This window comes from Ceratotherium simum, chromosome 26, assembly GCF_057802395.1.
Source record: "Ceratotherium simum simum isolate JZ-2026a chromosome 26, ASM5780239v1, whole genome shotgun sequence".
Lineage (NCBI taxonomy): Eukaryota > Metazoa > Chordata > Mammalia > Perissodactyla > Rhinocerotidae > Ceratotherium > Ceratotherium simum.
In genome coordinates, this window is record NC_141925.1 from 43,845,851 (window position 1) to 43,871,919 (window position 26,069).

The following is a 26,069-nucleotide window of genomic DNA, read 5'->3' on the forward strand; positions in this document are numbered from 1 at the left end:
AAAGCCACACCTAGGCACGGTATATTAAATTTGCCGAATGCCAAAGACCAAGATCAAGCCGGACTCACAGGGTGTGATAATCCTAACAGCCACTTTATTTTCGCCTCCCGATCTGTCATTAAACCTGCTCACGTGTGGGGTGCTCCCACCTTGTCCCTGCCTGAAAGTCTGGCAGCCCCCCACCCCACCCGGCTCTCACAGGTAAGACAGTCCTGAGGTCATCTGGATTGAAATGTACTCTCAATTCAGGACTTAAAATGTTGGGCCTTGTCCGCTGTGTCCCCCGGCTTTGAGGAAGGCATCACAAGCTCTCCACGGGGTCGTCCTAAAGCCCTTCTTCCGAGGCTTCGCTGAGGAGATGGCAGCCCTGCCTGCACCCGGAAGGCAGGGCTCACCACAAGCTCTCCGCAAGCCAGGAGGTCTCAGCCAAGGGGTCTCCCCCTTGGGGACACATGGCAATGTCTTGAGACACTTTTGGTGGTCACAACTGGGGGTAGAGGCCAGGGGTGCTGCACAATACCAGGCCCCAGAACAAAGAATTGCCCAGCCCCCAGCGTCAGTGGTGCGAGGTGAAGAAACGCTGCTCTAAAGCTCCCACTCTGGGTCTTTCTAATCACCCAAAAAGGGGCCCTGCTGTATTCCAGTGGGGTGACCCGCCTGACGGCGCCTGTGGCTCCTGTTCCTCACCCTGAGACAGTGGCTGAGACACAGGGTCCACTCTGACTTGGGCACTGACTGCCTGTGGCCCTGGGCAAGGCCCTTCCCTCCCCAGCCTCAGTTTCCTCATCCGTACGATGGGGAGCATAGTCCCAGGCGTGGGAAGCAAGAGGGAATGCTGGGAATCGCGAGTTGGGCAGGGGTGGGGTAGCACCCTTCTCCAGGCCTCTCCTCCTGGATGGGGTCAGGGCCCTGGGCCCTGCTCTGGGAATATTAAGGAGATCTTGGAGCAGCAGTGTTTGGGGTGCAGGACTGAGCCCCGGTGGACTGCAGTGAGGCTCGGGCTGTCCTCGTGACCCCGCCACCCCGTGCGTACAGCACTGGCCCTGGGAGAATGGCTCCTTGGGGCGTGAACGGAGCCTGAGCCCGCTTAAGAAGGAGACAGTCCGGGGCCGGCCCTGTGGCTTGGTGGTTAAGTGTGCGCGCTGCGATGCTGGTGGCCCGGGTTCGGATCCCGGGTGCGCATCGAGGCACCACTTCTCCGTTCATCCTGAGGCCGAGTCCCACATACAGCAACTAGAAGGATGTGCAGCTACGACACACAACTATCCACTGGGGCTTTGGGGGGAAAAATAAAATAAATAAAATCTTTAAAAAAAAAAGGAGACAGTCTGGGTTTGAATTCCAGCTCAGCCACGTACCTGGTTTATGACCCTCGCCAGACCCCTAACCCTCCCCAAGGCCCGTTTTCCCATCTCCAGTATGATCGGGACAAGGAAATACATTGCACGGGGTTGTCGTGACAATCAAATGTGACACTCCCTCCCCCAGCACAGAGCCTGTCAGACGGGGAGGTGGTCTCGGGAACCGGGACTTTTCTTGTCCCACCTCCCCTCGTCACTCTGCCTGCCCCAGGAGACATCAGTCGGACCCCCTAGGTAAATTGGGAGGCCTCGGCCTTCTCCTCCCGAGGGAACTGGGGGTGACGCTGGAGGGTGGGTGACTGACGCACCCCTGGCTCCTTGGCGACCCCTCAGCCAAGCCTCGCCTGTGATGCTTCCACTCACCAGCAGGTGTCACCCCCGGCCCTCTCGCCTCTGCATATCAAGCTGCCCTGGGTGGATGGGGAGGGGAGACTGAGGCCCAGAGCACAGGAGGCGCATGCACGTTCACAAGCCGGGACCAGATGGGGACACAGACAGCCCAGCTGTGGGCCTAGAGCTCTCTGCCCCGTAGCCTCCCAGACTTGTTCAGTCTCTACATGAGCACCCATCTGGGACAGAGGCCAGCTGGGGGTGGACATTCATTCCACCCCAGGACCCCAGACCAGGACTCGGCCCGTCCTTTCCTCCACACAGTGGCCTCCTCACCCTCCTGACTCCAGGCTCTGCCCCGCTCCACGACACTGCCTCCTGCGCCTGGAATCTCTGTCCTGAACTCCATCAGTTCCCTCTGGCCAACCCCAAGTCTGCGCACTCGCTCTGGTCCCTCTCCTAGACCCCAAGGGTGGCTGAAAAATGTCTTAAGATGGAAATTTGGGGTCTAGTGTAAATTCAGGAGGTAACAGTGTTAGGGCAAATAACCAGGAGACAGTTCTAGACTCTTCTTTGGAACCATAGGCAAAGATTTCTGCCGTTTCTCTCAAGCGTACCAGCAGAGGGAAGGGCCCCAACACCCACCTAGACACCCCTTACAACCTCCCTCCCCCAGCTGCAGCGGCTACCCACCACTCTGACCCACACAGACCTCTTTGCCTCCAATTTCCCAGAAGCCTCGAGCCTGGAATTTACCAGGAGCATCTTCACTTGCCCCCTCGCTAGGTGCCCATCCATGGACTTCATTATGTTCACCATTTCTGTCCTTCGTCCTCCCTCCTGCCCGGGCCTCCCTTGGGTACCCCATCCCCCTTCTCTTGGCTCAGCCTCAGGTCCTGGTTCAACCCCACACCCTTGGAGAAGCCATTCCAAGTGACCACACACACATACACACACAGACACACACACCCGTTCTGGTCCCCGCTGCACTCTCTCCACCCCTCGTGGAGAGCACCACAGTCCGAAGAGACATTCGCAGGGGGAATTTTTATAACACCTGTCTCTCTCCAGGGCCAGACACCACGTTTGGCTTACCCGTATCCCTAACTTCTAGCCCAGTGCTTGCCAGATGCCCCATTAGCAGTGGTCGGAGGGACCAATCGCCCCACAGACCCGAATCCTCCGTCTCGCCCTCCTCTTCACCGTCTGCCCAGAGCTCTGAACATGCCCAGTCTGGCCCTCCTCTCCAGACGTTCCCCCTCCTGGAGCCCCTTACAAGTCGCCCAAATGTCCTCTTTCCTTTTTTTGGTAATCTGAGTTTATTTGACCATCTATATCTGTAATCCTCAAGCTTTTTGCTATTGTTTCCTTTAAAATGGGTTTTCTTAGTCCTCTTCCCTTTAAAGTTGACTTCTTGTTGAGAAGACGAACATTCCTGTCTTCCTTCTCAGTGTCAGCCCTTCAGCCGCGTCCTGTCCTCTCCAGCGTCTCTCCTCGTCTCCGGGTGGTCATCTGCATCTCTTTGAACATTTACATCGTTAACTTTGACGTATTTAATCTTTTAATCTCAGACTTCAGGCTTTGACCTTCCATTTTAAATCACATTCATTTGTCACTTTATTATTTTAAATCTCTTAACTTTTATCTCTTGTTGAGGGTAACTTTTAAGCCCAATTCCCTGGTTTTTCATTTTAATTTTGTATTTGCTGATTTTGACTTTGTATCATAAATACACTTTTATATTTTAAACTTGCCATCTCATTGGTCCTAGTCTTTTATTTCTGTCTTACATTTTTTTCATTATTTAAAAACATTCTTGATTTTAAGTTGTTGCTGGCTTTTAGCTCCTCAGTTTAAAGTCCTTGTTTTTCTCAGGCATTACGTCTTAATCTTCCGGGCATTCAACCCTCACACAGGCAACTGGTGCTGTGTGATTGTCATCAACCCTGTTTTAAAGGCGAGCAGATGAGACCCAAGGAGGACACACGCTTGCTGGAGGTCACACGGCCAGTGCGTGGTGGGCGGGACGGCCACCTCCACCTCCCGGTCTCCTGGCTCCTGCCTCCGCTTCACGCCAGAGCGCACAGGGCCCTCCAGGAAGGTCGGTGCCTCCTTGCCCTGGCTGTCCCTGCAGGTCCCCTCAGGCTGCCCCGGGCATCTCCCTGCATTTTCACAACTTCTTTTCCCAAAAACCTCACTGCAGGAGACTCGAGAGGCTCACTCGCCCCTCTGTGCCCGCGTCACCCTTGATTCACTGAAGCGCGTGGCAGCCTGGAATCTCGCGCCGCCCAGCCTGTCTCCAAGGACCTGCGTGTCCCAGGACCTGTGCTCGCTGACCCCACGGCCGTCACAGTCAGGGCCAGCTACGCCAGCAGGGGAGCTGGGCGGGGGCCCATCCAGGCCGCCGCCCCCTGGTGGGACCTGCTGCTGGAGTCCTGAGAGCTGGCGTGAGGCAGGCCGGGAGGGTCCGCGCCAGCCCCTGGCCCAGCTCTATGCCAGGCTGCCCTGACGCACGGAATTCCTGGATGGTCTGGTCCTGTTCTCCAAAAGGCTGTGTGACAGCTGGGCCGCCATGTTGCACAACTCCAAGGGGTGCCATCCACGTAGCGCCATGCAGAGGTACCATGAGAGAATCCTCCTAATGGGCCGAGGGTCAAGGAGCAGCTGGCCCTTGCAGAGTTTTTCCCAAGCAAGGATCATCTTTGGGGTCACTTATGATCGGTTCACACGTGGGCTCATGACTCAGGCCAGCCAGTTAGATACCAACCTCCAGCATCTTCCTGCAGGACCAACACCGGTCACCAGGATTCCCTAGAATGTCCATGCTTCAGGCTTATTTCATCTCTTGCCTCTACCCCTCACCCCCAGCGATAACAAACAGAAAAGTAGTAGACAGTTTAAAAAAAGGAATAGGTCTGTTAAAACATAAGATGGCAGAGCACACAGTGCACACTGTAGGAGTCCACGTGCACACGGAACAATCAGGCCGCCGTCTTCTCTCTCGGGAGCTGGGAGTTTCCCTCCAGGGTAATGACTAGCACGAGGTCTGGGGCCTGCTGGGGCCTGGCATAGTCTATTTCCTGACCTAGGTGCTGCGTGCAGGGAAGCATTCTGTTCATGAGATCCAGCATGCTGTACACTCGTGATCTGTGTACTTTTCTGTATGTAATGTCACAATAAAAATTTCTTTAAAACAACAAAAAAGGAAGCGTTCTCCTGCAGGCAGAGGATATGGCTCTCCAGGGCCTGGATGAGGTCTGGCCTGCCCGCTAATTATCTCCCCAAGAGGGCTACATCCACCACCCCAAGTCACGACTCTGGGGAAGGCCCCCGGCTTTTCCGGACTTTTAGGTAACAACCCACTCCAGCGTCACCCTGCTGAGTTCCCCAGGCCTGCTGTAGAGCCAGTTTATCCTAGAGGGCTTGCCAGCAAGCCCCAGGCTCACACCCACACATCCACGGTGCCCGCTGTGTGTTCTTTTCTGTTCCTTTTTTATTTTTCACAGCTTCCTTGAGACATAATTCACACACCACACAATTCACCCATTTAAAGTGTGCAATTCGATGGTTTTTTGTGTATTCACAGAGTTGTGCAACCATTATCACAATTGTAGAACATTTTCATCACCCCACACAGAAACCCTGTGCCCCTTAGCCATCACCCCCCAGTCCCTCCACCCATTCCAGAAACAGCTGTGTTTACCTGGTAATGGTGGGCTTTATCTTTTAGATAAAAATGCATCATGTTTTGCGTGTCATTTGCCAAAAAGCTCAAAGAGATGTGTAGCCCACCTCTGACAACTCCATGAGCCTTCACCTCTGGCTTTATCTCATTTTCCCAACTTGTTTTTGTTTTATTTTATCTTTGCATATATAACTTGACAACTCCCACCAGGATTTGATTGGGTGGCATTGAATTTATAGATTAATTCAGGAGAGAATTATCTTCCCATCCGTGAGCATGGTATATCTTTCCATTTGTCTAAGTGTTTTTAAGATTTACGTCCCTACGTTAATTTTGCAATGTTATCTATGAAGGTATCAAGCAACTTTTACTAAATTTATTCCAAAATATCTTATATTTTGTTTTGGACTATTTAATAAATGATGCTAGGACAATTAGCGGTCCATATGGAAAAAGAATAAAATTAGATTCCCACCTCCCACATAAGCAAAAATCAACTCCAGATGAAGTAAAGAACTACGTGTGAAAAGTAAAGTTGTGAAACTTTTAAAAGAAAACATAGGCTAGGGAAATGTATTAGATTAGAAAAACACAAAGCAATAGTGGCTTAAGTAAGCTTTCGTATTTAATATCATTTCTATCTCATATACAATCACTCTAGGGTAGGCAAAAAAACAAAACAAAACTGGAGAAACTGTTATGACTGATTCACAATGAATTAGCCTTCTAACTTTTTGCCCTGCAATACTCAGCATGTTGCTTCCATACTGAGGTCACCTCAAAGTCCAAGATGACTGCTGGAGCTCCAGCCATCACATCTACATTGTAATTGGCAGAATGAGGAAGGCAAGAAAGGGAAATGTCCCGGAAGTCCCACAAAACACTTTCATTCACATTTCATGGTCAGTCTAATGGCCACGCCCAGCTGGAAAGGAGACTGGGAAATATAGCCTTTTAGCTGGGATATATTTAGTGGCAATATACCTAGCTAAAAACTGGAATTCTGTTACTAAGGAAGGAGAGCAGAGTGGGTGTTGGAGGCCACCAGCAGAACTGACCAAGGAAAGTTTTTCTGAAAAAAGAGGCAAAAATCACAAATGCTAAAGGAAAATATTGACAAAGTTGACTAAATTAAAATCTAAAACTTCTAATAAATAAAATATTTAGGGGCTGGCCTGGTGGCGTAGCCGTTAAGTTCGCGCGTTCTGCTGCAGCGGCCCGGAGTTAGCTGGTTGGGATCCTGGGAGCAGACCCACTCACCGCTCATCAAGCCATGCTGAGGCAGCGTCCCATATAGAAGAGGTACAACTCTACAACCATGATACACTATGTACTGGGGCTTTGGGGAGAAAAAAGATAAAAGAGAAAGATTGGCAACAGATGTTAGTGCAGGGCCAGTCTTCCTCAAAAAAAAATTTTTTTAATTATTTTAATAAATAAATATTGAAAACAAAATGAAAGATAAATCTTGGTTTGGGAAAAGGTTTGCAGTGCATATAACCAACAAAGGATTGGGATCTATTATATATAAAGAATTCCTACAAATCAATAAGAAAAAGATAAAACCCAGTACGTGAAACTAACTCTCATGCACCCAGCAGAGACTAGAGAGGATGGCTTCGGTCTGTGCAGGGGTTCCAGACAACCCAGCAATGGTAACACTGAGCCCCAGAGTACACGATGGGAGGCTGAACTGAAGCCGTGACCTTAAGGATCAAGCCCCTACAATGGGACAATGTCACATCACAAGGCACGGGGTGACCCCAACTGACATGAGTGTTATACATGTGTGGTTACAAGTGGCTTTAAATCCTCTCTGAAACGGGGCGCAGTCCAGACGACTGAATGAAAGAAAGGGCAAAGCTGCCGCTGTCTCCCCAGCCTCTTCCCACGGGGGCGTCTCCACCCTCCAGTGGCAGACAGCCTCCTCCCCGCGCCTGCTGCAGCCCCACCCTCTTGGGCTGTTTCTCCCGCCTCCTCCCCTTCCCCATGGAGTCTATCCCAGAGAGAGAGGAACTTCCGTCTGTCTTCACTTGGATTCCCCAAGAATTTGGGTGCAAGTGACTGGGAGGTGACCCCAGGATGCCTGTGGGGTGGGGCGGGAGGACAGCCAGTGAAGAGCGCCTTAGTGAGCAGGTGACCTCTGGGCTTGGTCTCGCTAGGGACCCTCTGAGAGCTGGGGACAACACGCCTCAGGATCGTCCACCCTGGGGAGGCAGCTGGGTGTTTCATCACCAGCTCCCGCCCCTCAATGGTTGAGGGTCCCCTGGGGCATTCAGGCAGTCACGCGGGGGCCAGACATTGCCCTCAGGCAGAGTCACAGGAAGCTGTTGGCAGGTGGCTCCAGGTGGGCCAAGGGCATGGGGGAAGGACAACAAGGGCCTCGGCCACCTGGGGAAAAGTGCCGCAGACAGCACCACGTCCCCTCCAGCGTTATGACTGACAGTCTTCCTAATGGATCGGCTGCTGCCCTCTCCTGCCTTCTCTCCCACATTTGGGTCAAGCTGGACAGCTCGTTCCTGACACTTCCTGCGCCGTCCCCCGTCTCCTGTCCCGTGCTCAGCCTCCTCCCCTTCCGGTCTGCCCTGGCTCCTCTCCCGTCATTGAGGTCCAGCTCAGACACCAGCCTCTCTCTCTGTCTCTCTCTCTCCTCTCCCTGTCTTCCTCTCTCTAATTCCCTGGTGTTTATTCCTAGGTGTGTCTGTCTCCCCAATTAGACTTGGACTCCGAGTGGACGGGACAGTCAGGTCTGCTCCCTCTGTGGGTCCATCACGGAGCCCGGCCTGCAGCAGATGCCCCATCAAACGCTCGTGGATCCCCATTCTGCAGACGAGGAGACATGGACCTGAGAAGCAAAGTGACTTCAGTCCCCATATGCTTTATTGAGTGCCAGTGGAGGACTCAGCCCTGCACCAGGAAACCCTGGGGTAGGAGTTGTCGGTTCAAAAGAGGAGACACTTGGTCCCTGCCCTCCGGGAGCACCCAGTCCGGCGGAGGAAGCGTGACCTGTGTCAGTGCCCAGTGACTGGCACTCACTTGTGTGTCCAGTGCACATGGAGTGTCCTGCCATGTGCTGAAAATGCAGGCGTTCGGGGACGCTAGTCCCCTGTGCTCAGGTCTGTGCCCAGCCACACGTGGGACAGGAGGCAGGAAGGCGGGGAACGAAGGGAGTTCCATTCCTGCCCTTAGGGAAGCCACCAGGGTCCAGTGAGGAGACCAGAGCATCCTGGGAGAAAAGGACCGCCTAAGGGGATCAGGGGTCAGCAAGCAACGTGGACAGCAAGGGTAGACGCAGTTCAGGGAAGTGAAATCTGGGAAGACTTTGTGGACGAGGCAAGTTGGGGCAGAGACCTAGAGAACAAAAAGGAAGGGTCTCCTGGCTGCCCCAGCCCTCAAGGACAGTGGCCCCAGTTGCCTCACCTCCTCTTGTTGTTTCCCCTGAGGGTCTGGTCTCCCCAGACACCCTGGGAGCCCAGAGAGCTCAGGAGACCCTGTGGGGTGAGACGGAAGAACTGGGTCTAATTCCACCTCTGGAGCCCTGAGCGACCTCGGGCAAATGCCCCTTCTTCTCTGGGTCTCAGTTTCCTCATCTGTTAAGTGGGCTCGTCATCCTTACTCCCTCACGAGACTGAGGGAGAAAAGCAGATGTGTGGTTTCTGAGCTGGGAGTGGGCAGGCCCTCCTTTCACAAATGGAGAAACTGAGACCCCGAGAGGCCAAGGGTCCCCCCAGGCACACTCAGTCAGGCTCTACCGGTCCCTGCCTCGTCCTGAGCCTTCAGGACGAGGAGTGTGTGTCTCTCCCACAGAGCAAGGGGCCCCTGCTTGCAGGGGAGGGTACCATCTTCTCTGGCACCTTGGAAATTTTAATTGAGGGAAATTATGCAAAGGAGCCCAGATTGGAGCTGCTCGTTTGAATCTCAATGAGGCAGCTACATTACAAATAGCAGGAGGGAGGAGGTGGTTTGGGACTGGCGGGAGGCTGCCAGGCCCTATCCTGAGAAGGTCCAGGATCCTGGGCCCCTGGGGGGCGATCAGGCCTTAGAGCCTGAGCGTGGACCTGGCTCTAACAGCCCGGGACGCCCACTGCAGTGCTGCTCCCACTGGTCCCTTTCACTCGCGGGACACCCGGGTGATGATTCTAAAAATCAGACCTGACCACGTCACCCCTCTGTATATTACCTGCTGAGGCTCCCCATTGCCCTCGGGATAAAGCCAGCCTCTTAGGCGCGTCCTGCCTGGTCCCTCAGCCTCCTCTCCCACTGTGTCCCCACCGAGACCCCGGCGCTCCCCAGTGCTCCGGCCGAGGGAACAGCCACTCTGATTGCCCTGGCCTTGCCCTGACTCCGGGCCTTTGCACAGCCCGCTCCTGCCCCCTGGCACGGCTGCCTCTCCTCTTTTCCACCAAGAGAGCTGCATCATCTCTCAAGCATCAGCACAAAGGCACCTTCTGGGCGCCTTCAGGGCAAGCTGGTTGTTTCTGGCTCTGCTCTTCCAAAGGCTTCTCCTGTCGCACCTGCTCTTGGAATGGATGTGTCTTGCACCCAGCTGCCCTGGGCCACATGCTCCCTGAGGTCGGGGACATGCCTGGGGCATCCCTGGGCTTGGCCCTGCCCAGAGCCGGCCCTTCCGTCCTGCACAGAGAATGGGGTGTGTGTGGGGGATGACCACAGCGCTGTCTCCCTGGGTCCCACCACGCACCCCGCCCTCCCGAGCGGGCTGGACAGGCTTGGGGGACTCTGGGCCCCCCCACCCCGGCCTGTCCTCAAGGACAGCAGGGGGAGGGGAGTGAGGAGGGAGGCTGGTTATTAATTAAAAAGCCAGTCACGTGCAGGTCCTGCTTCAGTCCAATAAAAGCCATCAGGGTATTAATTACCAGATCTGGCGATACACGCAGGTTAGGTTTCCTTGGTTGGGTAAGGACCCTGGTGTTCAGAATGTCAATGAGCGCCTGGCCTCGGAGGCTCAGGGCGGGGCTGAGGAGGGGCCAGGGAGTGAGGGCACCTTGAGGAGAACCTCTGGTAACGGAAGTGACGTACCACCGCCACCAATTACCTCCTGCCGCCCAGTTACCAAGTACCAGGCAGGGGCCACGTGACTGCTTTACATGCCTTATGTCCTCTCTCTCCCAACAGCCTCATGAGATTGGTCCTATTTTTAATCCCCATTTTGCAAATGAGGACATTCGGGCACAGAGAGGTTCTGTAACTTGACAGGGTCACACAGCTAGCAAGTGGCGGCACCAGGACACCAGCCCGGGCTCTTAACCACAGGGACACAAGGACCCAGATGTGCTGGCTAGCATCACTGAAGCAGCCCATCATCGCACGGGGGTGGGGGGGGGGGAACAGAGGCAGGAGACAATGTCACCTGCCAAAAATCACACGCACACTGTACAATGTAAACCCTGTCCTCAGATGCTCAGCCCAGGACTCTCTCCCTCTCTCACCTGCTGAGTGTGTGCCGGGGGCCCCAGGAGAAGGGAAGGGGCTCCCAATGGGCCAGGGTTTGGGGGCCGAGGCCACCTGCCCCTTCCTGCCCCACTCCTCACCTCTACCCTCCTCCCTCTGCCCTCTCTGTCCTTCTCTGTCCCGGCCAGGAAGGTGGTCTCAGCCCAGCACAGTCCCAGAGGAACTGAAATAGGCCTGCCCTAAAGACTAGCACAATGCAGTGCTGAAAACACGGCTGTGGCAGCGGGAACTCCAACTGCGGAGGAAACGACGACTTTGGGATCAAGCCCACCCCAGGAAGGGGGCCAGGCCGCCCCAGCACAGGGCCCTGAGATCTGCATGACGCAAACACCGGCACTTCCCTCAAGTCTCAAGTGTCCCCACGTGTGGCAGAGAGGTGGCGGAGAGAGAAGGACAACAGTTTCCCAGGCCTGGCTGATGGCGAGCTGTGCCGGCAGCCCACGGCATCGCCGCTGGTTGAGGCACAGAGAGGCGAGGTGCCCACCCAAGGGCACACAGCAGCGCTGGGGAGGCAGGTCCCTGCTCTCTGGGCAGAAGGAGGAGCCCTGCGGGCGGCGGTGGGGGAGGGGACAGGGCGGGGCGGCGCGCCGCAAACGGGCCCCTGGAGCAGAAGCGTGGGCCCCAGGAGAGGCCACGCTGGGGGCAACAGCTCTGAGGCCTTGGGGTGGGGGCCCCCGGGCCCCTAGGGTTCCGGCAGACTCCGTTAGGTCAGCAAAACGGACGAGCCCTGCAGGCGGGCGCCCCCGACGTGCACACAGGCGGCACAGCAGCGGCGCCCCGTGGGGCGGCTGCTCCGCGGGAGGGCTCCGCGCTCTGCGAAGCGCGCTGCTGCCGGGACAGTCTGCATGACTTGGGCTCTGGACGTGTTTCCTGAGTGAAGTCCAGCGGCGCAGGGGCGTGAGCGGGGCGCGGGGCTCGGAACGCGCGGGTCGTGTTCGCGTCCGCACACAGCGTGGCGGCCCGAGCGCCGGGGCCACGAGGGCGAGGCGAGTCCGGGCGAGCAGGCCGCGGACGCGGGAGAGGCCCTTCTGTTCACACCGGGGCTTGCTCCGAGCGCAGGAGGAAGGCAGCCGCGCGCTGAGAGTCGCAGAGGACCACCGTCGTGTCCCTCTCACCAGCCACTTCCCTGTGTTCGCCAGAACGACGACAGAGAAGGCACAGGACAGACGGGGCAGCTGTTTCTCTCCGGCTCAGCCGCTCCCTACACAGCGTGAGCCACGGCGGGAGGGCGCTGGGGGAGCGCGTGAACCCCAAAGTGGCGTGAAGACCCTCGAGGTCGCTTTGTGCAGTGTTCCCACCGCTGGAGTGAACAGGAAATACACGTGTGCGCACGGGCACGACATAAACCGGTAGATTCCGTGATTCCACACGCGAGTTAAATGCTCGTAAAGAGTAAAATGGCAAACAACACTCACACAGAGACAGATTGGATTGGTGGTCACCAGAGGGGAAGGCGGAGGGACGAGGGTGAAAGGGAGGATTAGGCACGTGTGTGTGGTGAAGGACTGTAATTAGTATTTGGGTGGTGAACATGATGTAATCTACACAGAAATTGAAATATAATGGTGTACACCTCAAATTTATACAATGTTATAAACCAATGTTACTGCAATTAAAAAAAGGAATAAAATGGCAAAAGCTAATAATTTGAAATTTTAATTTTTCTTTACTTAGAATGACATTTAACAGCAAACAGCAAATAAGAAAACACAATGATACGTCAAACGAGAGACAGCGGAAGCAAAGAAAAAGTTTTATATTTTTGTACCTTTAAGGACACATTTCTCCTGCTTTTTGAACATGCCCCCATTTTCATTCTACAGTTATATAGCTGGCTCCAGCCCCGTGTCGGAACCATTCAGGGTCCAGGCAGGGAGAGAAGCGTGTCCGTCGTGGTCTTTTCTTCTTTATCCAGTTCTCTGCAAACTAGATTGAGCAGGGGCAGGGTGCCATGGGCCTGCGGGGGCCCAGACAGGCAGCTGACCAGCCTGAAATCAGGGACTCCTTCTTGGAGGCGGTGACATGAGAGCTGGGCCTGGAGAAGTGAACAGAATGTTGGTAGGAGGACAAGGGGGCTTTGAGGACACCCACTGGCCACCCACTGAGGAGCCTCAGGGTTCTCTGAGTGCCTGGCTGGCCCTGGCACATGTGTCCCCTAGAGCAGCAGCTCCAGGAGGCCCCAGAAAACTCATCACTAGGGGAGGGTGGAAGATGGTGCCACCCTGGTGTTCCAGGTCCAGGCCCTAGATAGGCCCACCCACCCCTCACTCAGTGAACACACATCCACTGAGCTGCCTCGGGCAGCGTCCTGGGTGCAGGCCAGAGCAGAGAAGGCAGATCGGAGCCCTGGCCTCATGCAGACAGCAGCTGGAACGGACCAAGAGCTCAGGGAGAGACAGTCCCGGCCGTCAGCAGTGACAGGCAGCTCCAGGTCCAGTGGATGTCTAGAAGTGTTGAGGGGCCCCCAGCAGGCAGGGGGCCAGTGGCTCAAGTGTGATGAGCTGACCGTGGAGATGCCACTGAGCCCTGGCGGCCTGTGTGGCCTGGACTCCAGCCCCAGCTCACTCGCCCACAGCCTGTCCAGCCACTGAAGCCCGGCAGGACAGGCCTAGATGTCCAGTGTGTCTGCACTCTCAGGTGCCTGGCCTGCCTCCCCTGTCAGGCCCCTTGGGCTGCAGGGGGCTGGGGCTGGGTAGTGGGGGCATTCAGCTAATGCCACAGAGCCTGATACATGCCAGGCGCAGTTCTGACCGTTTGGCCTCAGTAGCTCATTTAATTCCCATGCCACCTCTTTGAGGTGGGCAAGCTCTTCATCCCCATTTGATTAGTGAGGTCACTAATGCACAGAGAGGTGAGGTTATTTGCCCAAAGACACACAGCTAGCAAGGGGCAGAGCTGGGATTCGCTCTCTTAACCACTAGACTGACTGACCTTTCTCTTTATCTCTGGGTTCCCTTGGTTCTGGCTTAGGTGGCCCCTTTTAGACCCTTTAGGATGAAGCCTGGGGACTCCATCAGAATGTCAGATAACTCCTCTCATTTTACAGATGAAAAAACTGAGGCTCAGAGAGGGTAAGGGACTTGCCTGCAGTTGCACAGCCACTCCTGACTCCCTGCTCCAGTAGAGCGAACAGTCCTGTTCTGTCACCCAAGGGACACTTCCCTGCTGAGATCTCAAAGGGTCCCAGCCTGCAGCCTAGGGGACCGGGTGGGCAAGGCCTCGGTGATTGGGCGGTTTGTGCCCAGGGGGCTGAAGTCGGCACAGTCCAGCTCACTGGTGCAGGGTGGGGTCCTGGGAGGACCTGGGGTGACTGGGGTGTGGGAAGGCACTCCGAGGCTCCCGCCGTGTAGCCCCTGTTGCCTGTGGAACACATCTGGCCCTGCCCCTGCCCTCCTGGGGCCTCTGCTGACGGGTTAGTCCAGAGCATTCTTCCCAGTTTCCTGCCTGGATCGCCCTCCCCTCTCCTCCTGCGGGCGCACCTCCACACAGCCCGACCACTTGACACACCTCCTGAATGTCCAGTGGGTGTCCTGTTTGCCCTCCTGCTCCTGAAACCAAAGCCGTTTGTTGTGACTTTGGTCGGGAGTACTGACTTCCTTTTTTTTTTTTTTAATTTTATTGAGGTTTATATCGTTATAACATTGTGGAATTTCAGTTGTACGGTATTTGTCAGTCACCATACATATGTGCCCCTTTAACCCTTATGCCCTGCCCCCAACCCCTTCCCCTCTGGTGACCCCTAATCTGTTCTCTTTATCTATGTGTTTATCTTCCACATGTGCAACCTCCTTTTTTTAACCAGCATTGACATCTCTATCTTTTTTTTTTTTTTGGTGAGGAAGATCAGCCCTGTGCTAACATCTGCCAATCCTCCTTTTTTTGTTGAGGAAGACCGGCCCTGGGCTAACACCCGGGCCCATCTTCCTCCACTTTATATGGGACGCCGCCACAGCATGGCTTGATAAGCGGTGCGTCGGTGCGCGCCCGGGATCTGAACCGGCGAACCCTGGGCCGCCGCAGCGGAGCGTGCGCACTTAACCACTTGCCACCTGGCCGGCCCCAGACATCTCCATCTTTGATGCACCCTCTGGGAAGGGCCCCAGGGGGTTCATGACCATGGGAGCGCTCCTGAGACCCCTCCACAGAAAGGCTTTCCTTTACCCTTTCCTGTGAGTCCCGCCCACCCCGGAGTTCTGGGCCAAGGGGTGGTGCGGAACATGCTCCTCCTCGAGGGGATGGTGGAGAAGCCTGGAGGCAGCTCGGGGAGAGGGGAGGCTGCAAGGGCATCTTCCAGGTGATGGAGACAGGAGCGTTGTGCCTCTTTTATTTTTTTAGGCCACAAAACCACCAGTAAAGTGTGTGTCCAGCCTGATCCTGTCGAGGAGCCAAGGGGGTTCCTCTGGGCCCGACCAGCTTCCTAGTCCCCAGAGGGTCCCAGGTTGTGCCGATGGGACCCAACAAGTCGCAAGGGCCAGGGTCCCCTGGGAAGCTGGGGCTGGGCTGTCCCTGGGCCAGGGCAGGAAAAGTGGGCAGAGAGGGGCATTGGCCTCAGGCTCTGCTCTGGGACCGGTCCAGCTTGCTAAGCTCGTGGGTCCTGGGGACCCGGGTGAGGGGACAGAAGTAGGCCATCTGTGAGCTTTCCCAGGGCTGAGGAGAGTGGGCCCACTGCCTCCAAGTGCATGGGCCCTTTCTGCTCATTTCTTTATTTTCAGAGCAGGAAAGTGGATTTGAAACGCTCCTTCTGAATGTTTACCCCTGGGGGAATGTCGGGCCTATGAATAATGCAGCACACCGGGGCAGGGGGCCGCGGGCTCCCTCCCTTCTGGGAGGCCTCCAAGGGGCCCCATCCCGGCCCTGGCAAATCCTGCCTGCCACTTGCTGCTCTGGGAGTGTGGGAGTCTCTCTGAGCCTCAGAGCCCCCAGCTATAAACGGGGGGGGTGCCGGCCTCTCCTCGCCACCCAGGGAGCGGCCCCTGGGGTGAGGGGCCTTTCCCGGCCAACGCCTCGGCCCTCTCCTTGGCCGTGGCTGCTCTGGCTCATGGCCTCACTCTGACTCGCAGAGCGCACCAGCCCTTTCTACACACGTACTTAGCATCAGAGACTGACGGTGACTCCAGGCTGCAGGGGGCGCAGGCTGAGCGAGGACATGGTCCCACTCAGATCCCGCCGGCTCAGCTGGGAGTGGGCCATGGGGTGGCTGCAGGGGGCACATCTCATCCCCGTCCTTGGATTATCTGGGTGGGCTCTCTTAAAGGGGCTGTTTTTATGTCTGAGGTAGGTTGCAGTCCTTGTTCCTACCCTGGGCCTCCAGCCTCACCTGTCCTGGGCAGTAAGGGGGGCCTCTGGATGCCAGAAATGTCCCCTGTCCCCCAGGAACTATGCCTGGGGCAGTGGCTCTGTCCTTCCCCTTGTCCCCTTGCCAAGAGCCCTACCTTGGACCACCTCTGAATTCTTGTGGGATTGAGTCGCCAAACTCAACTTGAATGTGGAAGGACCGTAGTTTCTGGCCCGCCTCACCTCCCACGTGAAAGTCACCCCACAGCTCTGGAGCACCCTCTGTCAGTGGGGCGATATCCCGCAGGCTTCTCAATGGTTACTTCTGAGCCCAAAGCAGGAGTGATTTAAGTTAAACACGAGGAGGACCATTAGGTGTTAAACTCGATGAGCAAACGGCCAAGCAGCGAGTTCCCCAGAGGACGGGTGGGTTTGCCTGGGGCTGGGGAGGGACCATGCAACCCCACGTGGCACTCCCAGTCCCCACCCCCCTCAAGCTCTGGGAGGCATTGACCTCATGCTACTCGCTATCATAATATTTACCAACAGCACCACAACTGAGCCAGACGGCGCAGCAATTATAATCATGTTATCATTATCGCTGATAATGCCAATCATAAGCATAAATTATAAACAGGAGTGGGGCACAGCGGGGGGAGCAGGGAGGCAGGGACACCCCTGGGAGGGCAAGTTGGGGGTGAGACTGGCCTCCCTCCCCACTCACTTGCTCCCACCTCCTCCTGTTTCTAGCCAAGGCAAGTGTCCCCTCCAGAGCCTGGCCCTAGATACTGGTGGTGCTGGGTGGCCTTTTCCTGCCAGGGTCCCGGGGCCGTCCTGGCCCCCTCACATCGATCCCCAATCTGCCTCACAGAAACTATTAAGGTGCAATTATTACAGAGACGGTTGCTCCAAATTGATTTTTCAGTTACTCCACAGCTGCAACCATAGAGACGGCCCCAGCTCAATTACATGCCTCTCTCTGGTCTTGGAAGATTCCAGCGGAGGAGAATCTGAGGAGGAGGCAGACAGCAGAGACGGAGACAGCAAGGGAGATGAAGACCCTCGGAGACAGAGAGAGGCAGAGACACAGAAACATGACAGACCTGGTATAGCTGGGAGAGATAAAGACTCAGAGAGAGAAATGACAGAGAGCATCACGTGAAAGACAGCTGGTTGAGACAGAGAAGCGAAGAGAGGCAGCTGGGATCAGACACGGAGAGGAAACAGGAGGAAAGACAGAGGCCACAGGCCATGGCAGACACAGGACATAGAAACAGACCCATGCACATATTTTCCTGGAGAGAACTCCCTTTAAAAAGACAGCAACAGGGCCGGCCCCGTGGCTTAGCAGTTAAGTGCGCGCGCTCCGCTGCTGGCGGCCCGGGTTCGGATCCCAGGCGCGCACTGACGCACCGCTTCTCCGGCCATGCTGAGGCCATGTCCCACATACAGCAACTAGAAGGATGTGCAGCTGTGACATACAACTATCTACTGGGGCTTTGGGGGGGGGGAAAAAAAAGACAGCAACAAACAGGTGGAGAGAGAGAGAGAGAGAAAATAGAGACCAGCAAGTCACTTGACAGCGGACAGAGAAGGTCCATTTTCATTCATTCATTCAGCAAACATTTGTAGATCCCTACTGTGCGCCAGGCTGGGCACTGGGGACACCCAGGTGCACAAGGAACCCCCCCCCCCATCCTCATGTGAGCCGAGTTTAACGGGTGAGTCAGACAGGGATCACATAATCACTGGCCCATGTAAAATTTCGACCTGGCTGAGTGCTCAGGGCTCCTAAGGGGCTGGTGGGGGTGGCCAGTCAGTGCTTGGTGCTTGGTGGGGCGACCCACAGGACGAGGAGCAGAGCTGGCGGGGGCAGGCAGGCCACTGGGTTTAGAAGGACTCTGTGTGCAAAGACGCTTTCACTCGCTGATGCAAAAGCAAAAACTTGGTTCCAAGGCCTGGACCAGCCCCCCTTGGGGTGTGGGGCGTATGGGAGTCTGGTGGGGGAGGAAGGGAGACCCTGCGTGACGTCTCCTTCTGGGGGTCAGGGGGCTGTAGCAGGGCTCCCAGAAAATCCTGCGGCGGTAGACAACTATTTTAGCTTGTCCTGAGGCCCTGGACTAACGGGCCTTTGGCATGCAGGCTGGAGGGGCTGTCCAGTGGTTCACCATCCCCCATGGCCTCGGCAACCCCTACTCCCTCTTCAGGCTGAGTCGGGTGCCACCTCTGGCTCCAGTGCCCAGGGCCCCTTCACTGCTACACACACCACAGCTGCTGGCCCAGAGCTCCCAGGGAAGGGACTGGGTCTACATGATGCCCGGTACAGAAAGGGCACTTTGGGGTGGAACTGGGGCCTCCCGTCTCAGGGCAGGATGGCCCAGCCAGATGCCAGGCCTGGCTGCTGGACTGGACATTGGCAGCCTATGACAGAGGAGCCAGCGTTGAGTGCCCTGTGGCACAAGGGATGTGGCTGTGGGCTGGTACTGCGTGGCTGAGTGTTGTGAATCCACAGATGCCAGAGCTTGAACGGCTCTCCAAGAACATGAAGGCCCATGCTCCCCAAACTGGAATGTGTATCACAAAGAGCTGGGGGATGTGTTCTCCTGTGCAAAGCTCTAGTCCTCTCCCCCACCCCTCCAGTGTCTGAGCCAGCACATCTCCAGGAAGGGTCTGGGCCCGCGCTTTCAGCAAGCACACGAGGTGAGAGAGCGGGGCCAGGTCCCCGCCAGGAGCTGAGCCGAGGTGGAGGCTGCTCCCACACGACCCCCAGCTCCAGCTCCCGCGCCGGCAACATCTGGTCCCTGCCTCGCGCCAGGCGCGGGCTGGGCGGGCTTGCACAGGCCTCGGGCTCTGCAGAGAAACAGGCTCAGGGAGAGGAGACCCCCCAAACGCCCCAGCTGGGTTTCAGCTTCTGCTGCGCTGGGCTTCTAGCAGGGAGGGGTGCCCGGCTGCTCGCGGCCCCTCTCCCCTGACCCTCCACCGAGACACACGGAGTGGAAGTCCCCCCAAAGCTTTCTGACCGACCTTGGTTTTTCCAGTGGTGTCTGGCGAAGTTGCTTTGAAGTGCTTTCCCCTCATGTTTCCTCTTCTGGCTCTAAAGCTCTATATCTTTGCTAATTTATAACTAAGTTCGATTAGCAGAGCAGCTGCCTGGACTTGCTGCAAAACCAAGCCCTTTGGTTCTCGCTGGGGTTGGGGGCTGCGGGGGCTGCTGGGCTGGGTGAGAGGCTGGAACGCCAGGGTCTGGGAAGCAAGGGCCCCTCGTGGGGGAAGATGTGAGGGGCAATGACTGTGCTCCCCACTTACCCCAGCTCCTCCTAGCTTGGGGTCCCTGACAGCCTCAGCAGCAGCTGGGGTCCATCCACTCCTGGGTAGGATGGTGGACACGTGACGTTGGCTGTGGAACCTCGGGCACCTCTCTGAGACTGTTCCTTCCATAGAATGGGCATGACATAAGATGCTTAGCACCATGCCTGGCTTAGAGTAACCATTCAATAAATGTTAGTTTTTGTTATTATTAGCATTTTCAACGGTTGCTTTGAGGAGCAGTTCTCAGAAGAACTAGCAGACGAAGGGACTCAAGAGGGGGTTGTAGGACCCGCACTCCTGTTCCCATCCAGAGCAGTGCATGCTTCTCTCTCGTGTGGACTGACTTACTTTTTTTTTAGACTGAGTTTCTATGCGAGTTTATTGGAAAAAAGGCTTTGTGACTTAAAAAGGCTTGGAAAATTACCCCCCAGACCTGCACTGTCCAATACGTAGCCACTTGTCACATATTAAAGTCTATCTTGTCCAAATTTAGATGTATTGTAAGTATAACACAGATACTGGATTTCAAAGACAGTACAAGGAAAAGATTGTAAAATATCTCAAGTTTTAAAAATAATATTTCATGTTGAAATGAACACATTTCAGATATGTTGGATTAAATAAAATATATTGTTAAAATTAATTTCACCATTTTTTTTTTTTTTTTACTTAATACAGGTACAAGGAAATCTAAAACTTCCTGTGGTGGGCACTTGTGGCTCACACCCTACTTCTGCTGGCCAGCACCGCCCTAGACCACTCACCAGGGCCAAACCCTGGGGCCTGGGAGGCTGGAGCTGCAGATCTGCCCGTTTTCTAACAGAACACTGCCTGCCTCCAAGATGTCCCCAACCCCGTGTGCCAGGATGCCTGAAATCCCAGCTCTAGGGCTTTATTTTTGGGGGCCTGGAAGGTTTGGAGGACTCTAGGAGGTTGCTCTGCTGGTCAAATGCCCTAATGACAGAAATGATATCTGTCTTTAGCCCCCTGGATGACCCATGGAGACAAAGGTCCAGGAGGATGGGCCCAGGCAGGGATGAAGGAGACGCCCTGGAGGCCTGGGGGACGGCCCTTCCAAGCAGTGGGGGGTGGGGTTGGAGACTTGGGTCCCAGACGCAGGGGGCCCCCTAGCAAGTCCATCACCTACCCTTCACCCCTTCTGCAGCCCGCACACCGTCTGGACACCCTGGCTGGCAGAGATAACACTTAACATCTAGATTCTGTGCCCAGCTTGTCTGGCCTTGTCTCATGGGTCCTGCACGCTGCCTTGAAAGCACCTTTCCACATGTCACATCCTATCTTCCCTGTGGTCTCCATGATGGAACAGGAGGCACATTGCTCAGAAGGGAAACAGGAGCAGCTGGTTCCAGAAGCTAGTCAAGTCTCTTTTTTAAAGGATAAATAGTAATTATCAGACAAAACCATCTCACTGAAAATCAAAGGAAAGCCACGGAGACGGCAGAAAGGAGCAGCAGGTGGAGTCGGGAGCCTGTGGGCCCCGCCACTGACCCCTGGGCTGCTCTGGTCAGCGCTTCTCCTCTTGGTACCACAGGCTGCTGGCCTGGGAGACGACGGCGTTGGGTTCACTGTCCTCACTTCTGGTCCCTGGTGGGCACACCCGGGTCACATCCCTCTGCGCTTGCCCCAGTGTTCAGAGAAGGGTTACCTTGATGGAGACGGCTGGGCTGTCCTAGCATCCCTGCCCCCCGGGGAGTCTTACCTCCAAGAAATAAGGAGCCTGGAGAAGTGGCCCAGCAGTGTGGAACAGGACACTATGCACGCAGGTGAGGGACCCAGGCCTGGGCCCGACCCCAGGGGAGCAGGGGGCAGTTCTGGTGGCCAGTCTGCTGCTCAGGGACCTGGAGCACGTGCACGGGGCCAGGAGGAGGAGACCAGCTCCAGCCCGGGAGCTCCTGGCTGATGGGGAAACAGCGTACACTCACTTCCGCAAGCAACCTGCGTCTCCATCCCTCTGTGACGGGGCTGTCAGGCCCACCGGGAGCAGCGAACGAGGGCACGGAATGGCTCTGTGAGGAGACGTCCAGGGCCTCGAGGGAGTTAAGAGGAGGGCAGCGAGGGAGCCTCCATTTCTGCGTCTGGGTGTAAGGGCCCCAGGCCTGGGGAGGATGCGGCAGGGCTAGCGGCAGTGCGCCTCCTGAAGCGGGGGGCTGCCACTGGCAAGGACTGCTCAACTAAACCCCTCAGGTGAAGGAGCCGCAGCTGCCCTTCTCAGGAGCTGAACTTGACCAGGTGTGAAGGCCCGTGACCTTGTCCTCCTCACGAACAGCAGTTCAAGCAGAGACTCCAAGTCTGACTTTGCCCCTAGAGGAAGCCAACAAATAAAACAATCGAGAACTATCCTTTACTGAGCACCCACTATGCGCCAACACTCTAACATTTTTCCTGTATCATGTGTCATTTAATCCTCACAGCAATGTCATGAGGAAAGGACTGTCTTGGTTCCATTTCACAGATGAGGAAGCTGAGGCCCAGAGAGGCCCGTCCACTTGGCCCAGGACACACAGCCAGTGAATGTGAAGCCAGCTGTCAAACCCCAGTCACATGCGGCTGAGAGGGGCCTGGACATGCCAGGCCAGAACCTTCTGGTGCACCACCCTGCCCCCAGTCTCTGCCCCAGTGAGGCTGGGGTGAGGCTGGCTGTTCCTGGGGGAAGAGCAGCCCAGAGGCAGGAGGGGGGCATCCACTCCCAGCGCTCCGCTTGTCTTACTGCTGCTCAGGATTCTGCCTGCAGAGGGCAGTCCTGAGCACACAGCAGGGCTCAGCTCCTCTAGGCCCTGGTGCCCAGAGGCCTCTGGCACTCTGCCCCAGGACTTGGAATCCCAGAAACCTTCTGCCCAGAAACCAACAGCCCAGCCAGCCAGCCCCTCCTGGGATCAGCTTCCCCCAGCTGGGCCCACTGAGGCCATGCCTAACCCCCAATACCTTATGGGCCAGTACAGATGTAACAGAGGCCAGTGGGCAGAACGAGGGCTATGGGGCCATCCCAGCGGCGTCTCTTACATGCTGTATGTCCCTAAGCAAGTCACTTCACCTCACTGTAGAACGAGGCCAGTAGGATCCCCCCTGCAGGCTCAGTGTAAGGAACGGGGATCTCACATGCATCATGCCCAGTGCCCATCACCACTGTCACCCACCGCAGGGCCAAGCTGCGGTTGACCGAGAGGCTGTGGGAAGGGGGAAATGCAGACTCAGGGAGGCGAAGTGCCTTGCCCAAGGTCACACAGTGGTGAGAGGACGAGCCAAGATGTGAATCCACATATTCAGGCTCCAGACCCTGGCCCTTCCCCTTGGCCATGTTGCCAACGCCAGGGCCAGCGGACAGCAGGTGGGGATGTGCATCTGAGGGGGACCACACAAGAGGGTGCCTCGAGGTGTCCACAGGCCTCCTGGCGACAAGGGGGATGAGGAGGTACCCCCAAGAGGGCACGGGGCAGCACAGGATGGAGGGAGCGTCTGTGGCCTCATTCCAATCCCCACTGCTCTGGCCCAACACCCTCTGTGGGCCAGGCATTCAGTGGCTGGCAGCCCCTCTGGGACACAGGGACGTGGCCTGCCTGGAAGGAGTTCTCAGTCTGATGGGCTCGTGGGCCTGCCAGGGGAAGACCTCGCCAGCCACGGTTAGCCTTTACCAAGTGCTCACTGTGTGCTCAGCAGGGCCCCAGGAGGCTGGGGGAAGACCTTGTGGGCCGTGCTAGGACCTAGCAGATCCTCAGTGGACATTCGGCTCTCTCCATCCAAGCCAGGACTCCCTGGAGTTGGGGCCTGCCTGGTCTGTGTCCCTCCCTGCAGCACCCAGCATAGCGAGGGCCTAGCGCAGGGCTCCGGCCTGGCTTGTGCTGAATTGAGACGCATGGCTTTGGAGAGGATGGGAGGTGCCCTCCTTGATTCCAGCACGGTGGCTAGTATGATGGGGGAAGTGGGTGGCAAAAGCCTGGCTCGGGGTTCAGAAGGAGGGCTGCCCAGGCAAGATGGGACCTGGCGTGTCTAAGTGGGTCTGCTGCGACCCTGGACATGTCACTGCCTTTCTTCACATCCCAGAGGACAAAGGCTGAAAGAGGTACCTGGGCCAAGCCACCGCGAGATAACCTGGGCCAGGCGGGAGTGACCAGCGGCGCCGACTTCAGCTCCCCAGCCGACGCGCCGGGCCTCGGGTCGCTCCGGGCCTCCTGGATCCTCCCCGCGCCCGCTGAGTGACCTTGACCCTCCGGCCCGGTCCCTGCGCCCGGGTCTCCCGGGTCGTGCCGCGGCTTCCTAATCCGCCCCGGCCAGCGCTGGGGAGGCGGAGGGGCGTCGCCGGGCAGCCAGCGGGCGCCGAGGCCGCGGGGCCCCTCCCGCAGGCTCCCCGGGGCGGCGGGCGCGGGCGCGGGGAGGCGCGGGGCGGGGCGGGCGCGCGGGCTCCCCCCGCGGTGCCCAGGCCGGGGCGCGGGGCGGGCCGTGCGGGCTAATCCCGTATGTAAATGGCAGCCAATGGAGGGTGGTGTTGCGCGGGGCTGGGATTAGGGCCGGGGCGAATGGCTGGCAATCTTACTGGGATTACAGAACAAAGAGCCTCCCTGCGCTCCCGCTCTCGCTGCGCGCCCCGCGCCGCGCCCCGCCCTCCGCCGCAGCCCGCCGGGGGTGGGGGCCGCCGAGCGCCACCCCGCCGGCCGAGCCCGCCGCGGCCCCCTCCCCGCGCCCCCCGCCCCGCGGCGCGCTCCCGGCCTCTCCTCCCCGTCCTCCCGGATTAATTAAGGAGGCAGCGGCGGGAGGCTGAGTCCTGGCCGCGGGCCGGGGCCGGGGCGCCGCTGGCAGGAGCGCTTGGGGATCCTCCAAGGTAGGAGAAACTTTTGCGGGAGGCGGGCGCCCCGGCCCCTCTCCCCTCCTCCTCCCACCCCCGGGGCCTCCGCCCCTCCCCCTCAAGGTGTTACCAAAGCTGATCCGGCTTTCGGGTGCATTGGGCGGCACGTGACTGGGATTATAATTCGGGCCCGGGGAGGGGAGGGACGGCCGCCCCCACCTGCCGCGGGGGTGGGAGCCGGGAGCTGTCACCCCCGGCCCCTGCGGAGGTGGGGAGCGCCCCGCGCGGGCAGCGGGCGCCCGCAGGCTGCTGCGGCTGGCGAATGAGGTCAGTTTTGCTGCCCGCGGCGACGGGCGCCAGGGTGGGAGCGGAGGGGGCTGGGAAGGCCGCGGCCCCCGCCCCCCACTTCCCCCTCCCCCTGCCTTCCTCCGGCTGGGCCGTTCCCTGGCCCGTGCCCCCCACTCAGGCTGAGTCCGACGCAGCGAGAACTGCCCTAGCTCGGTGGTTCCTGTTGGGGTCCCGTGGGAGGGGGCTGGCCTGAGCGGTGGCAGCTGGACCCGTGGCGGGGGAGGAGACTCAGAGGATGGCAGTGGGGGGCACAAAGGGTTCAGAGGAGCAAGTTGGGGGTGCCCCGTCTGGGTGGTCTCCGAGTTCGTGCAGATGGGTGGGGAGGCCCGTGGAGGGGCCACGGTGCTGGATGCCCACCCCCATCCGGAGTCCCTGGGAATGACGGACTTGACGACTGTCCTCCTGGGCTCCCCAGCCCCAGCCTGCAGCCAGGGAGAGGGACAGTGCCTTGGCCTGGACCCAGGGCAGAGGGGGACTGTGCGGCTGAGCGTTCTGCCCTTCTGGCGGTGCTGGAGGAGGCTCAAGCTCTGGACATCTGGCCCTGTTACCCACCTCCTAGGACCAGACCTGGGGTGGCAGGCTCTTGTGTCCCCATCGTAGCTCAAGTGAAGGAACTCAGCATGTAGGGGTCTCCTTGCTGAGCACGTGGGGAAAGCTCTACCCTTGAATGGGGTATGGGTCCCGTGATGTGGGGTATGGTGCATGGGGCTGCTCTGGGATTGCCCTGGGCCTGGTAGCAGGGGTAGAGGAGCAGGCCTGGACAGCTTCTGGAGGAGTGGGCATTGCAGGGGCTTCTCTAACTGCTCACAGCAAAAGAGGTGGCCCGAAGCTGCCCTGATCGCCTCTGGCCGTCATCTCTCTCTATGTTGGTTGCCCTGTGGCTAGGACTGTAGGCACCTGGGCACTGGCCTGGGGTCCTCCAGGTTTGGGAGGTGCCTCGGGGCAGCCCATTTATTTCAGCAGCGTCATTCCCAAAGGGGAAGGGCAGCGGCATCGATTATTTGTTTGGAGCAAGAGGCGAGTAGCTGGGAGGCTGGTGGTTGCTGATGGGGAAGGGCTGGGCAGAAGGGCAGCAAGGAGGGGCGGTCAGGGCTGTAGTGAGCCGCCCAGTGCAGGGCCCAGGAGGGTGTGAGGTAGACTCTGCCCTCTTCTGAGCAGGGACTTGCGGACCAAGGGACAGGCCTGGCCCCAAGGTGGCAGGATATTGGAATCCCAACCTGCTTTTGGGATGTGGGAGGCTTAAGACCACACCCCATTCTGTAGCTTGTTCTGAGGGTGACCTAGAAAGTCCAGGTTCTAACTCAGAGGGTCCCAGAGGACCCCAGCGGAGGAAATGAGGAAGGGTTGGCGCTCTGTGGCTCCTCCTTCAAAACGTGGGAGAACTTGGGGCCGAAGGTTGCAAACTGGGTCTTGAAGACAGCATTGTAGGACTTGGTTCACCTACTTAGGAGGACTGTTCTCTAGGTGCAGGAGGAAGCAGTGTCCTGTCACAGAC

The 26,069-nt window shown here is 57.5% G+C and overlaps 1 protein-coding gene and 1 long non-coding RNA gene across 8 annotated transcripts in view; one reads left to right on the forward strand and one right to left on the reverse strand.

The window, feature by feature from the left end:
- Positions 1 to 12,491: 12,491 nt before the first annotated feature.
- Positions 12,492 to 23,873, reverse strand: LOC147913689 (uncharacterized). Its single transcript, XR_015548637.1, has 3 exons — positions 23,511 to 23,873; positions 21,149 to 21,750; positions 12,492 to 12,880 (listed from the first exon to the last, which is right to left on the reverse strand). It is a non-coding gene; the product is annotated as an uncharacterized LOC147913689 (long non-coding RNA).
- A 199-nt stretch (positions 23,874 to 24,072) lies between these two features.
- GTF2IRD1 (GTF2I repeat domain containing 1) overlaps positions 24,073 to 26,069 on the forward strand; it is a 111,832-nt gene continuing 109,835 nt past the window's right edge. For 3 of the 7 annotated variants that reach the window (XM_087417770.1, XM_087417771.1, XM_087417775.1), the window contains exon 1: positions 24,075 to 24,262. The gene's annotated coding sequence lies outside the window, so the exon portion shown is untranslated. Of the gene's footprint in view, positions 24,263 to 26,069 lie in introns of all 7 variants that reach the window. The other 4 variants (XM_087417773.1, XM_087417774.1, XM_087417772.1 and 1 more) reach the window with 3 other exon arrangements.